We start from the raw sequence: 13,125 nt of genomic DNA, 5'->3' as shown, positions 1-13,125 counted from the left end.
TCTTAGAAGAAGGTTCTGAGTTGCCAGGCAGCTTATCTTCTGCCGGGCACACTTTCCTTTGCAGGCTTTCAGGTTGTGAATCCAGCACTGCTTAGGTGTCCATGTCAGACATGAGCAGCTCATTGAGCCCCACTGTGTGTTTTTTGTGGAGATACAACTCTCAGACTAGAGGGAGCAGGCGGGAAGTGGGTGAGACTCACACAGGGTGGGTGGGGCAGTTAAAGGATGTTATCTAATAGTGTAATCGAGGAGTTGGATTTTTTGTGCACTACACTTTAACCAGCGATTCTTTCTAAAAGGAAATCCCAGGGCAGTACCCGCAATGAGTGGCATCCCCACACCCGAGGTTGCATTGTGGTAGCTGTTCCCTGAGCCCCTAGCCCCTGTCCCCATGTCGCCCTTTCTCCTCGTGTAACTCACCTCAGGTTCGGTGGCTCTGATACTTGCTGCTTCTGCGCGATCATCCCCATGATCTGGGCCTTTGTACGAAATGTCATGTAAGATGACTTTATTCAGCACAGCGTTTGTCATTTGCTTGGTTGTCCTGTCACTGTTGGATGTTTTCTTGCGCAGACTACTGTCTAATGGTGGGAAGGCCACGAGACACGTGACTTTTCTCTTTCCTTGTTAGCATAGTTTCCTGCCATTGTCTTGTTGTGCTGCCTGCCTGTGAGACACGTGTCTTGCCCATCTCAGCTCCACTGTGGCATGTTAGATATGTCTTTGAGCAGAGTCCCGGTCCCAGAGCTGCTGCCTTCTCTGCACTCTGGCTTGTAAGACTGCAGGCAAAGGCCCTCCCTGGCCCCTCAGCCAGATAGATACATTTACCTGCAGGGCTCAGCTTTGGTGAAAGATATTGGCGAGAGAGAGGAAAGGGGACGGCCCGTGGTGCACCCCCTATTTTGCATAGAACCACAGCCTCCTGGGAGGGCAGAGACATGAGGGTTCTCAGGGAAAGCCCTCCCAGGAGTGTTGAAGGGCAGGACGTGAAACACAGCAATCCCGGAATGGCCTGGTCTAAGATGCCTGTGCAATAGGCCTGGCCCTAGGCTTCCGGGGCTCCTCCTCGGCAGAGGCCCCAGTGGTATGAGCCAGGGCTGTAGGGCGCGTTGGGAGCGCGTTAGGGACGCGAAAGAGGGCGCAGGGCGCAGAACTCTGCCCGTTTCTCCCCAGGATTTTGGGGAGGACAGGGAATCTGGCCAGGTCAGTGACTAGGCTTTCCCAGAAGGAAAGTCCAGTGACAGTGGCATGTTGTGAAACACAAGATTGCTGGTGGTCTGGAGGGTGCTTTCTGTCAGCCACTTCTCCCGGGAGCAGCCAGAGAGCAGGCTGATGTCGTGCTCTGTCAAGCACAACACTGGCCCCAAACCACTGTCCTTAGCAAAAGCAGAAACATTCATAGTTTCAGTCTCCTGCATCTGATTCCTGCCATCAGCATGTGAACGTTTGGCAGTCCAAGGCTTGCCATGCAAACTTTGTTCATAGGTGTCCCATGCGAATGCATGGGCCTCATCACTACTGTCTACGGCAGGGCTCTCTGCTCAGCCTATGTAAGTGAAGCATTGGTGGTTCACTGGTAGAATTCTCGCCTGCCACGCGGGAGGCCCGGGTTCGATTCCGGCCAATGCAAAGCGCCCTTCTTTTGGCTTTGCTTTAGAAGTCAGAGATATAGACTTGGTGGGGAAAAAAATGTCAAAGAGTGACCCCGACGTGATTTGAACACGCAACCGTCTGATCTGGAGTCAGACGCGCTACCGTTGCGCCACGAGGTCCCTGTGCATGCAGTTCTCAGCCCCGGATCAAGAAATGCTTCTGTGCCTTTTATTGGCCCTCAGTACGCCTGTGGTTAAAGTAGAAGGCTTTGTGTCCCGTTTCCAGTCCTATTGGTGGAAATGACTAGAGGTGAAGAGATGAGAGAAGATAGAAATGTTGAGATAGAGCATGTCACGCAGGCAAAGCGAGAGCTCTAAGAGCAAAGCCAGACAGCTGTGTTTTAATTCAGGACTTGATGTAGACAAAAGCATACGTCCCTGGGTGGGCTTGAACCACCAACCTTTCGGTTAACAGCCGAACGCGCTAACCGATTGCGCCACAGAGACCAACCACCGCAGTGAGCGTGTTGGGACTCAATATATGTTTTTACCTTTGTGCTCCTGCCTGCAGCTCTAATGTCCTGGCATAAGACAGGTAGGCTTAGACTCCATTGTGACATGTCTTACTTCTCTTAGAAGAAGGTTCTGAGTTGCCAGGCAGCTTATCTTCTGCCGGGCACACTTTCCTTTGCAGGCTTTCAGGTTGTGAATCCAGCACTGCTTAGGTGTCCATGTCAGACATGAGCAGCTCATTGAGCCCCACTGTGTGTTTTTTGTGGAGATACAACTCTCAGACTAGAGGGAGCAGGCGGGAAGTGGGTGAGACTCACACAGGGTGGGTGGGGCAGTTAAAGGATGTTATCTAATAGTGTAATCGAGGAGTTGGGTTTTTTGTGCACTACACTTTAACCAGCGATTCTTTCTAAAAGGAAATCCCAGGGCAGTACCCGCAATGAGTGGCATCCCCACACCCGAGGTTGCATTGTGGTAGCTGTTCCCTGAGCCCCTAGCCCCTGTCCCCATGTCGCCCTTTCTCCTCGTGTAACTCACCTCAGGTTCGGTGGCTCTGATACTTGCTGCTTCTGCGCGATCATCCCCATGATCTGGGCCTTTGTAGGAAATGTCATGTAAGATGACTTTATTCAGCACAGCGTTTGTCATTTGCTTGGTTGTCCTGTCACTGTTGGATGTTTTCTTGCGCAGACTACTGTCTAATGGTGGGAAGGCCACGAGACACGTGACTTTTCTCTTTCCTTGTTAGCATAGTTTCCTGCCACTGTCTTGGTGTGCTGCCAGCCTGTGAGACACGTGTCTTGCCCATCTCAGCTCCACTGTGGCATGTTAGATATGTCTTTGAGCAGAGTCCCGGTCCCAGAGCTGCTGCCTTCTCTGCACTCTGGCTTGTAAGACTGCAGGCAAAGGCCCTCCCTGGCCCCTCAGCCAGATAGATACATTTACCTGCAGGGCTCAGCTTTGGTGAAAGATATTGGCGAGAGAGAGGAAAGGGGACGGCCCGTGGTGCACCCCCTATTTTGCATAGAACCACAGCCTCCTGGGAGGGCAGAGACATGAGGGTTCTCAGGGAAAGCCCTCCCAGGAGTGTTGAAGGGCAGGACGTGAAACACAGCAATCCCGGAATGGCCTGGTCTAAGATGCCTGTGCAATAGGCCTGGCCCTAGGCTTCCGGGGCTCTTCCTCGGCAGAGGCCCCAGTGGTATGAGCCCGACCAGGGCTGTGCCCGACCAGGGCTGTAGGGCGCGTTGGGAGCACGTTAGGGATGCGAAAGAGGGCGCAGGGCGCAGAACTCTGCCCGTTTCTCCCCAGGATTTTGGGGAGGACAGGGAATCTGGCCAGGTCAGTGACTAGGCTTTCCCAGAAGGAAAGTCCAGTGACAGTGGCATGTTGTGAAACACAAGATTGCTGGTGGTCTGGAGGGTGCTTTCTGTCAGCCACTTCTCCCGGGAGCAGCCAGAGAGCAGGCTGATGTCGTGCTCTGTCAAGCACAACACTGGCCCCAAACCACTGTCCTTAGCAAAAGCAGAAACATTCATAGTTTCAGTCTCCTGCATCTGATTCCTGCCATCAGCATGTGAACGTTTGGCAGTCCAAGGCTTGCCATGCAAACTTTGTTCATAGGTGTCCCATGCGAATGCATGGGCCTCATCACTACTGTCTACGGCAGGGCTCTCTGCTCAGCCTATGTAAGTGAAGCATTGGTGGTTCAGTGGTAGAATTCTCGCCTGCCACGCGGGAGGCCCGGGTTCGATTCCCGGCCAATGCAAAGCGCCCTTCTTTTGGCTTTGCTTTAGAAGTCAGCGATATAGACTTGGTGGGCAAAAAAATGTCAAAGAGTGACCCCGACGTGATTTGAACACGCAACCTTTTGATCTGGAGTCAGACGCGCTACCGTTGCACCACGAGGTCCCTGTGCATGCAGTTCTCAGCCACGGATCAAGAAATGCTTCTGTGCCTTTTATTGGCCCTCAGTACGCCTGTGGTTAAAGTAGAAGGCTTGGTGTCCCGTTTCCAGTCCTATTGGTGGAAATGACTAGAGGTGAAGAGATGAGAGAAGATAGAAATGTTGAGATAGAGCATGTCACACAGGCAAAGCGAGAGCTCTAAGAGCAAAGCCTGACAGCTGTGTTTTAATTCAGGACTTGATGTAGGCAAAAGCATACGTCCCTGGGTGGGCTTGAACCACCAACCTTTCGGTTAACAGCCGAACGCGCTAACCGATTGCGCCACAGAGACCAACCACCGCAGTGAGCGTGTTGGGACTCAATATATGTTTTTACCTTTGTGCTCCTGCCTGCAGCTCTAAGGTCCTGGCATAAGACAGGTAGGCTTAGACTCCATTGTGACATGTCTTACTTCTCTTAGAAGAAGGTTCTGAGTTGCCAGGCAGCTTATCTTCTGCCGGGCACACTTTCCTTTGCAGGCTTTCAGGTTGTGAATCCAGCACTGCTTAGGTGTCCATGTCAGACATGAGCAGCTCATTGAGCCCCACTGTGTGTTTTTTGTGGAGATACAACTCTCAGACTAGAGGGAGCAGGCGGGAAGTGGGTGAGACTCACACAGGGTGGGTGGGGCAGTTAAAGGATGTTATCTAATAGTGTAATCGAGGAGTTGGGTTTTTTGTGCACTACACTTTAACCAGCGATTCTTTCTAAAAGGAAATCCCAGGGCAGTACCCGCAATGAGTGGCATCCCCACACCCGAGGTTGCATTGTGGTAGCTGTTCCCTGAGCCCATAGCCCCTGTCCCCATGTCGCCCTTTCTCCTCGTGTAACTCACCCCAGGTTCGGTGGCTCTGATACTTGCTGCTTCTGCTGCGCGATCATCCCCATGATCTGGGCCTTTGTACGAAATGTCATGTAAGATGACTTTATTCAGCACGGCGTTTGTCATTTGCTTGGTTGTCCTGTCACTGTTGGATGTTTTCTTGCGCAGACTACTGTCTAATGGTGGGAAGGCCACGAGACACGTGACTTTTCTCTTTCCTTGTTAGCATAGTTTCCTGCCACTGTCTTGGTGTGCTGCCAGCCTGTGAGACACGTGTCTTGCCCATCTCAGCTCCACTGTGGCATGTTAGATATGTCTTTGAGCAGAGTCCCGGTCCCAGAGCTGCTGCCTTCTCTGCACTCTGGCTTGTAAGACTGCAGGCAAAGGCCCTCCCTGGCCCCTCAGCCAGATAGATACATTTACCTGCAGGGCTCAGCTTTGGTGAAAGATATTGGCGAGAGAGAGGAAAGGGGACGGCCCGTGGTGCACCCCCTATTTTGCATAGAACCACAGCCTCCTGGGAGGGCAGAGACATGAGGGTTCTCAGGGAAAGCCCTCCCAGGAGTGTTGAAGGGCAGGACGTGAAACACAGCAATCCCGGAATGGCCTGGTCTAAGATGCCTGTGCAATAGGCCTGGCCCTAGGCTTCCGGGGCTCTTCCTCGGCAGAGGCCCCAGTGGTATGAGCCCGACCAGGGCTGTGCCCGACCAGGGCTGTAGGGCGCGTTGGGAGCGCGTTAGGGACGCGAAAGAGGGCGCAGGGCGCAGAACTCTGCCCGTTTCTCCCCAGGATTTTGGGGAGGACAGGGAATCTGGCCAGGTCAGTGACTAGGCTTTCCCAGAAGGAAAGTCCAGTGACAGTGGCATGTTGTGAAACACAAGATTGCTGGTGGTCTGGAGGGTGCTTTCTGTCAGCCACTTCTCCCGGGAGCAGCCAGAGAGCAGGCTGATGTCGTGCTCTGTCAAGCACAACACTGGCCCCAAACCACTGTCCTTAGCAAAAGCAGAAACATTCATAGTTTCAGTCTCCTGCATCTGATTCCTGCCATCAGCATGTGAACGTTTGGCAGTCCAAGGCTTGCCATGCAAACTTTGTTCATAGGTGTCCCATGCGAATGCATGGGCCTCATCACTACTGTCTACGGCAGGGCTCTCTGCTCAGCCTATGTAAGTGAAGCATTGGTGGTTCAGTGGTAGAATTCTCGCCTGCCACGCGGGAGGCCCGGGTTCGATTCCCGGCCAATGCAAAGGGCCCTTCTTTTGGCTTTGCTTTAGAAGTCAGAGATATAGACTTGGTGGGGAAAAAAATGTCAAAGAGTGACCCCGACGTGATTTGAACACGCAACCTTCTGATCTGGAGTCAGACGCGCTACCGTTGCGCCACGAGGTCCCTGTGCATGCAGTTCTCAGCCCCGGATCAAGAAATGCTTCTGTGCCTTTTATTGGCCCTCAGTACGCCTGTGGTTAAAGTAGAAGGCTTGGTGGCCCGTTTCCAGTCTTATTGGTGGAAATAACTAGAGGTGAAGAGATGAGAGAAGATAGAAATGTTGAGATAGAGCATGTCACGCAGGCAAAGCGAGAGCTCTAAGAGCAAAGCCAGACAGCTGTGTTTTAATTCAGGACTTGATGTAGGCAAAAGCATACGTTCCTGGGTGGGCTTGAACCACCAACCTTTCGGTTAACAGCCGAACGCGCTAACCGATTGCGCCACAGAGACCAACCACCGCAGTGAGCGTGTTGGGACTCAATATATGTTTTTACCTTTGTGCTCCTGCCTGCAGCTCTAAGGTCCTGGCATAAGACAGGTAGGCTTAGACTCCATTGTGACATGTCTTACTTCTCTTAGAAGAAGGTTCTGAGTTGCCAGGCAGCTTATCTTCTGCCGGGCACACTTTCCTTTGCAGGCTTTCAGGTTGTGAATCCAGCACTGCTTAGGTGTCCATGTCAGACATGAGCAGCTCATTGAGCCCCACTGTGTGTTTTTTGTGGAGATACAGCTCTCAGACTAGAGGGAGCAGGCGGGAAGTGGGTGAGACTCACACAGGGTGGGTGGGGCAGTTAAAGGATGTTATCTAATAGTGTAATCGAGGAGTTGGGTTTTTTGTGCACTACACTTTAACCAGCGATTCTTTCTAAAAGGAAATCCCAGGGCAGTACCCGCAATGAGTGGCATCCCCACACCCGAGGTTGCATTGTGGTAGCTGTTCCCTGAGCCCCTAGCCCCTGTCCCCATGTCGCCCTTTCTCCTCGTGTAACTCACCTCAGGTTCGGTGGCTCTGATACTTGCTGCTTCTGCGCGATCATCCCCATGATCTGGGCCTTTGTACGAAATGTCATGTAAGATGACTTTATTCAGCACAGCGTTTGTCATTTGCTTGGTTGTCCTGTCACTGTTGGATGTTTTCTTGCGCAGACTACTGTCTAATGGTGGGAAGGCCACGAGACACGTGACTTTTCTCTTTCCTTGTTAGCATAGTTTCCTGCCACTGTCTTGTTGTGCTGCCTGCCTGTGAGACACGTGTCTTGCCCATCTCAGCTCCACTGTGGCATGTTAGATATGTCTTTGAGCAGAGTCCCGGTCCCAGAGCTGCTGCCTTCTCTGCACTCTGGCTTGTAAGACTGCAGGCAAAGGCCCTCCCTGGCCCCTCAGCCAGATAGATACATTTACCTGCAGGGCTCAGCTTTGGTGAAAGATATTGGCGAGAGAGAGGAAAGGGGACGGCCCGTGGTGCACCCCCTATTTTGCATAGAACCACAGCCTCCTGGGAGGGCAGAGACATGAGGGTTCTCAGGGAAAGCCCTCCCAGGAGTGTTGAAGGGCAGGACGTGAAAAACAGCAATCCCGGAATGGCCTGGTCTAAGATGCCTGTGCAATAGGCCTGGCCCTAGGCTTCCGGGGCTCTTCCTCGGCAGAGGCCCCAGTGGTATGAGCCCGACCAGGGCTGTGCCCGACCAGGGCTGTAGGGCGCGTTGGGAGCGCGTTAGGGACGCGAAAGAGGGCGCAGGGCGCAGAACTCTGCCCGTTTCTCCCCAGGATTTTGGGGAGGACAGGGAATCTGGCCAGGTCAGTGACTAGGCTTTCCCAGAAGGAAAGTCCAGTGACAGTGGCATGTTGTGAAACACAAGATTGCTGGTGGTCTGGAGGGTGCTTTCTGTCAGCCACTTCTCCCGGGAGCAGCCAGAGAGCAGGCTGATGTCGTGCTCTGTCAAGCACAACACTGGCCCCAAACCACTGTCCTTAGCAAAAGCAGAAACATTCATAGTTTCAGTCTCCTGCATCTGATTCCTGCCATCAGCATGTGAACGTTTGGCAGTCCAAGGCTTGCCATGCAAACTTTGTTCATAGGTGTCCCATGCGAATGCATGGGCCTCATCACTACTGTCTACGGCAGGGCTCTCTGCTCAGCCTATGTAAGTGAAGCATTGGTGGTTCAGTGGTAGAATTCTCGCCTGCCACGTGGGAAGCCCGGGTTCGATTCCCGGCCAATGCAAAGCGCCCTTCTTTTGGCTTTGCTTTAGAAGTCAGAGATATAGACTTGGTGGGGAAAAAAATGTCAAAGAGTGACCCCGACGTGATTTGAACACGCAACCTTCTGATCTGGAGTCAGACGCGCTACCGTTGCGCCACGAGGTCCCTGTGCATGCAGTTCTCAGCCCCGGATCAAGAAATGCTTCTGTGCCTTTTATTGGCCCTCACTACGCCTGTGGTTAAAGTAGAAGGCTTGGTGGCCCGTTTCCAGTCCTATTGGTGGAAATGACTAGAGGTGAAGAGATGAGAGAAGATAGAAATGTTGAGATAGAGCATGTCACTCAGGCAAAGCGAGAGCTCTAAGAGCAAAGCCAGACAGCTGTGTTTTAATTCAGGACTTGATGTAGGCAAAAGCATACGTCCCTGGGTGGGCTTGAACCACCAACCTTTCGGTTAACAGCCGAACACGCTAACCGATTGCGCCACAGAGACCAACCACCGCAGTGAGCGTGTTGGGACTCAATATATGTTTTTACCTTTGTGCTCCTGCCTGCAGCTCTAAGGTCCTGGCATAAGACAGGTAGGCTTAGACTCCATTGTGACATGTCTTACTTCTCTTAGAAGAAGGTTCTGAGTTGCCAGGCAGCTTATCTTCTGCCGGGCACACTTTCCTTTGCAGGCTTTCAGGTTGTGAATCCAGCACTGCTTAGGTGTCCATGTCAGACATGAGCAGCTCATTGAGCCCCACTGTGTGTTTTTTGTGGAGATACAACTCTCAGACTAGAGGGAGCAGGCGGGAAGTGGGTGAGACTCACACAGGGTGGGTGGGGCAGTTAAAGGATGTTATCTAATAGTGTAATCGAGGAGTTGGGTTTTTTGTGCACTACACTTTAACCAGTGATTCTTTCTAAAAGGAAATCCCAGGGCAGTACCCGCAATGAGTGGCATCCCCACACCCGAGGTTGCATTGTGGTAGCTGTTCCCTGAGCCCCTAGCCCCTGTCCCCATGTCGCCCTTTCTCCTCGTGTAACTCACCTCAGGTTCGGTGGCTCTGATACTTGCTGCTTCTGCGCGATCATCCCCATGATCTGGGCCTTTGTACGAAATGTCATGTAAGATGACTTTATTCAGCACAGCGTTTGTCATTTGCTTGGTTGTCCTGTCACTGTTGGATGTTTTCTTGCGCAGACTACTGTCTAATGGTGGGAAGGCCACGAGACACATGACTTTTCTCTTTCCTTGTTAGCATAGTTTCCTGCCATTGTCTTGTTGTGCTGCCTGCCTGTGAGACACGTGTCTTGCCCATCTCAGCTCCACTGTGGCATGTTAGATATGTCTTTGAGCAGAGTCCCGGTCCCAGAGCTGCTGCCTTCTCTGCACTCTGGCTTGTAAGACTGCAGGCAAAGGCCCTCCCTGGCCCCTCAGCCAGATAGATACATTTACCTGCAGGGCTCAGCTTTGGTGAAAGATATTGGCGAGAGAGAGGAAAGGGGACGGCCCGTGGTGCACCCCCTATTTTGCATAGAACCACAGCCTCCTGGGAGGGCAGAGACATGAGGGTTCTCAGGGAAAGCCCTCCCAGGAGTGTTGAAGGGCAGGACGTGAAACACAGCAATCCCGGAATGGCCTGGTCTAAGATGCCTGTGCAATAGGCCTGGCCCTAGGCTTCCGGGGCTCCTCCTCGGCAGAGGCCCCAGTGGTATGAGCCCGACCAGGGCTGTGCCCGACCAGGGCTGTAGGGCGCGTTGGGAGCGCGTTAGGGACGCGAAAGAGGGCGCAGGGCGCAGAACTCTGCCCGTTTCTCCCCAGGATTTTGGGGAGGACAGGGAATCTGGCCAGGTCAGTGACTAGGCTTTCCCAGAAGGAAAGTCCAGTGACAGTGTCATGTTGTGAAACACAAGATTGCTGGTGGTCTGGAGGGTGCTTTCTGTCAGCCACTTCTCCCGGGAGCAGCCAGAGAGCAGGATGATGTCGTGCTCTGTCAAGCACAACACTGGCCCCAAACCACTGTCCTTAGCAAAAGCAGAAACATTCATAGTTTCAGTCTCCTGCATCTGATTCCTGCCATCAGCATGTGAACGTTTGGCAGTCCAAGGCTTGCCATGCAAACTTTGTTCATAGGTGTCCCATGCGAATGCATGGGCCTCATCACTACTGTCTACGGCAGGGCTCTCTGCTCAGCCTATGTAAGTGAAGCATTGGTGGTTCACTGGTAGAATTCTTGCCTGCCACGTGGGAGGCCCGGGTTCGATTCCGGCCAATGCAAAGCGCCCTTCTTTTGGCTTTGCTTTAGAAGTCAGAGATATAGACTTGGTGGGGAAAAAAATGTCAAAGAGTGACCCCGACGTGATTTGAACACGCAACCGTCTGATCTGGAGTCAGACGCGCTACCGTTGCGCCACGAGGTCCCTGTGCATGCATTTCTCAGCCCCGGATCAAGAAATGCTTCTGTGCCTTTTATTGGCCCTCAGTACGCCTGTGGTTAAAGTAGAAGGCTTTGTGTCCCGTTTCCAGTCCTATTGGTGGAAATGACTAGAGGTGAAGAGATGAGAGAAGATAGAAATGTTGAGATAGAGCATGTCACGCAGGCAAAGCGAGAGCTCTAAGAACAAAGCCAGACAGCTGTGTTTTAATTCAGGACTTGATGTAGACAAAAGCATACGTCCCTGGGTGGGCTTGAACCACCAACCTTTCGGTTAACAGCCGAACGCGCTAACCGATTGCGCCACAGAGACCAACCACCGCAGTGAGCGTGTTGGGACTCAATATATGTTTTTACCTTTGTGCTCCTGCCTGCAGCTCTAATGTCCTGGCATAAGACAGGTAGGCTTAGACTCCATTGTGACATGTCTTACTTCTCTTAGAAGAAGGTTCTGAGTTGCCAGGCAGCTTATCTTCTGCCGGGCACACTTTCCTTTGCAGGCTTTCAGGTTGTGAATCCAGCACTGCTTAGGTGTCCATGTCAGACATGAGCAGCTCATTGAGCCCCACTGTGTGTTTTTTGTGGAGATACAACTCTCAGACTAGAGGGAGCAGGCGGGAAGTGGGTGAGACTCACACAGGGTGGGTGGGGCAGTTAAAGGATGTTATCTAATAGTGTAATCGAGGAGTTGGGTTTTTTGTGCACTACACTTTAACCAGCGATTCTTTCTAAAAGGAAATCCCAGGGCAGTACCCGCAATGAGTGGCATCCCCACACCCGAGGTTGCATTGTGGTAGCTGTTCCCTGAGCCCATAGCCCCTGTCCCCATGTCGCCCTTTCTCCTCGTGTAACTCACCCCAGGTTCGGTGGCTCTGATACTTGCTGCTTCTGCTGCGCGATCATCCCCATGATCTGGGCCTTTGTACGAAATGTCATGTAAGATGACTTTATTCAGCACGGCGTTTGTCATTTGCTTGGTTGTCCTGTCACTGTTGGATGTTTTCTTGCGCAGACTACTGTCTAATGGTGGGAAGGCCACGAGACACGTGACTTTTCTCTTTCCTTGTTAGCATAGTTTCCTGCCACTGTCTTGGTGTGCTGCCAGCCTGTGAGACACGTGTCTTGCCCATCTCAGCTCCACTGTGGCATGTTAGATATGTCTTTGAGCAGAGTCCCGGTCCCAGAGCTGCTGCCTTCTCTGCACTCTGGCTTGTAAGACTGCAGGCAAAGGCCCTCCCTGGCCCCTCAGCCAGATAGATACATTTACCTGCAGGGCTCAGCTTTGGTGAAAGATATTGGCGAGAGAGAGGAAAGGGGACGGCCCGTGGTGCACCCCCTATTTTGCATAGAACCACAGCCTCCTGGGAGGGCAGAGACATGAGGGTTCTCAGGGAAAGCCCTCCCAGGAGTGTTGAAGGGCAGGACGTGAAACACAGCAATCCCGGAATGGCCTGGTCTAAGATGCCTGTGCAATAGGCCTGGCCCTAGGCTTCCGGGGCTCTTCCTCGGCAGAGGCCCCAGTGGTATGAGCCCGACCAGGGCTGTGCCCGACCAGGGCTGTAGGGCGCGTTGGGAGCGCGTTAGGGACGCGAAAGAGGGCGCAGGGCGCAGAACTCTGCCCGTTTCTCCCCAGGATTTTGGGGAGGACAGGGAATCTGGCCAGGTCAGTGACTAGGCTTTCCCAGAAGGAAAGTCCAGTGACAGTGGCATGTTGTGAAACACAAGATTGCTGGTGGTCTGGAGGGTGCTTTCTGTCAGCCACTTCTCCCGGGAGCAGCCAGAGAGCAGGCTGATGTCGTGCTCTGTCAAGCACAACACTGGCCCCAAACCACTGTCCTTAGCAAAAGCAGAAACATTCATAGTTTCAGTCTCCTGCATCTGATTCCTGCCATCAGCATGTGAACGTTTGGCAGTCCAAGGCTTGCCATGCAAACTTTGTTCATAGGTGTCCCATGCGAATGCATGGGCCTCATCACTACTGTCTACGGCAGGGCTCTCTGCTCAGCCTATGTAAGTGAAGCATTGGTGGTTCAGTGGTAGAATTCTCGCCTGCCACGCGGGAGGCCCGGGTTCGATTCCCGGCCAATGCAAAGCGCCCTTCTTTTGGCTTTGCTTTCGAAGTCAGAGATATAGACTTGGTGGGGAAAAAAATGTCAAAGAGTGACCCCGACGTGATTTGAACACGCAACCTTCTGATCTGGAGTCAGACGCGCTACCGTTGCGCCACGAGGTCCCTGTGCATGCAGTTCTCAGCCCCGGATCAAGAAATGCTTCTGTGCCTTTTATTGGCCCTCAGTACGCCTGTGGTTAAAGTAGAAGGCTTGGTGGCCCGTTTCCAGTCTTATTGGTGGAAATGACTAG

At 52.7% G+C, this 13,125-nt stretch overlaps 9 non-coding genes across 9 annotated transcripts; 3 read left to right on the top strand and 6 right to left on the bottom strand.

Moving 5' to 3' along the window:
* Positions 1–2,025: 2,025 nt before the first annotated feature.
* Positions 2,026–2,099, bottom strand: TRNAN-GUU (transfer RNA asparagine (anticodon GUU)). The gene has a single exon. It is a non-coding gene; the product is annotated as a tRNA-Asn (tRNA).
* Positions 2,100–3,802: 1,703 nt separating this feature from the next.
* Positions 3,803–3,873, top strand: TRNAG-GCC (transfer RNA glycine (anticodon GCC)). Its single transcript has one exon. It is a non-coding gene; the product is annotated as a tRNA-Gly (tRNA).
* A 396-nt stretch (positions 3,874–4,269) lies between these two features.
* On the bottom strand, positions 4,270–4,343 carry TRNAN-GUU (transfer RNA asparagine (anticodon GUU)). Its single transcript has one exon. It is a non-coding gene; the product is annotated as a tRNA-Asn (tRNA).
* Positions 4,344–6,049: 1,706 nt separating this feature from the next.
* TRNAG-GCC (transfer RNA glycine (anticodon GCC)) lies at positions 6,050–6,120 on the top strand. Its single transcript has one exon. It is a non-coding gene; the product is annotated as a tRNA-Gly (tRNA).
* Positions 6,121–6,191: 71 nt separating this feature from the next.
* On the bottom strand, positions 6,192–6,263 carry TRNAW-CCA (transfer RNA tryptophan (anticodon CCA)). The gene has a single exon. It is a non-coding gene; the product is annotated as a tRNA-Trp (tRNA).
* A 2,172-nt stretch (positions 6,264–8,435) lies between these two features.
* Positions 8,436–8,507, bottom strand: TRNAW-CCA (transfer RNA tryptophan (anticodon CCA)). Its single transcript has one exon. It is a non-coding gene; the product is annotated as a tRNA-Trp (tRNA).
* A 2,496-nt stretch (positions 8,508–11,003) lies between these two features.
* TRNAN-GUU (transfer RNA asparagine (anticodon GUU)) lies at positions 11,004–11,077 on the bottom strand. Its single transcript has one exon. It is a non-coding gene; the product is annotated as a tRNA-Asn (tRNA).
* Positions 11,078–12,783: 1,706 nt separating this feature from the next.
* On the top strand, positions 12,784–12,854 carry TRNAG-GCC (transfer RNA glycine (anticodon GCC)). Its single transcript has one exon. It is a non-coding gene; the product is annotated as a tRNA-Gly (tRNA).
* A 71-nt stretch (positions 12,855–12,925) lies between these two features.
* On the bottom strand, positions 12,926–12,997 carry TRNAW-CCA (transfer RNA tryptophan (anticodon CCA)). Its single transcript has one exon. It is a non-coding gene; the product is annotated as a tRNA-Trp (tRNA).
* Between the last annotated feature and the right edge of the window lie 128 nt (positions 12,998–13,125).

Source organism: Pleurodeles waltl, chromosome 4_1, assembly GCF_031143425.1.
Source record: "Pleurodeles waltl isolate 20211129_DDA chromosome 4_1, aPleWal1.hap1.20221129, whole genome shotgun sequence".
Classification (NCBI taxonomy): domain Eukaryota; kingdom Metazoa; phylum Chordata; class Amphibia; order Caudata; family Salamandridae; genus Pleurodeles; species Pleurodeles waltl.
The sequence above is the reverse complement of the archived record's forward strand: the minus strand, read 5'-3'. Positions and strand labels throughout refer to the sequence as shown.